General features: G+C 41.0%; 1 non-coding gene across 1 annotated transcript; it reads left to right on the plus strand.

Moving 5' to 3' along the window:
* The first annotated feature begins 350 nt into the window (after positions 1–350).
* On the plus strand, positions 351–432 carry TRNAS-AGA (transfer RNA serine (anticodon AGA)). Its single transcript has one exon. It is a non-coding gene; the product is annotated as a tRNA-Ser (tRNA).

Here is a 432-nt window from a genome sequence, read left to right on the forward strand (position 1 = left end):
TATTTTTTAAAAATCATTACTGTTACATGTAATTCTTAAGTGAATGTTAAAGTTTGTTCCAGTTTGCGGGGGATATCTCATGAACCTCCACCAGAGGCTGGCAGAGCAGAAGCTGATCTCATTCCAACAATCCATCAAATAAGGAGTCCTTCCAGTTCTGAGGATAAAGTGTTACTTGGCAATATGGTTACAACAGCATGATAGTCACCCAAATGACAACAAAGAATAGGAAATACTGACTGCAAATACTCTTTCTGATACATGATTCAGTCTTTCCGGTATGTGATTTGCTTTTATGAGACCTAAGTTTCAGCACAGCTGTTTACTTTTATAAGAAAACACCTTGTCGGGTAGTCGTGGCCGAGTGGTTAAGGCGATGGACTAGAAATCCATTGGGGTTTCCCCGCGCAGGTTCAAATCCTGCCGACTACG

Source organism: Delphinapterus leucas, chromosome 10 (assembly GCF_059928025.1).
Source record: "Delphinapterus leucas isolate spDelLeu-1000000601 "Yukka" chromosome 10, BTC_Dleu_Yukka2, whole genome shotgun sequence".
Classification (NCBI taxonomy): Eukaryota; Metazoa; Chordata; class Mammalia; order Artiodactyla; family Monodontidae; genus Delphinapterus; species Delphinapterus leucas.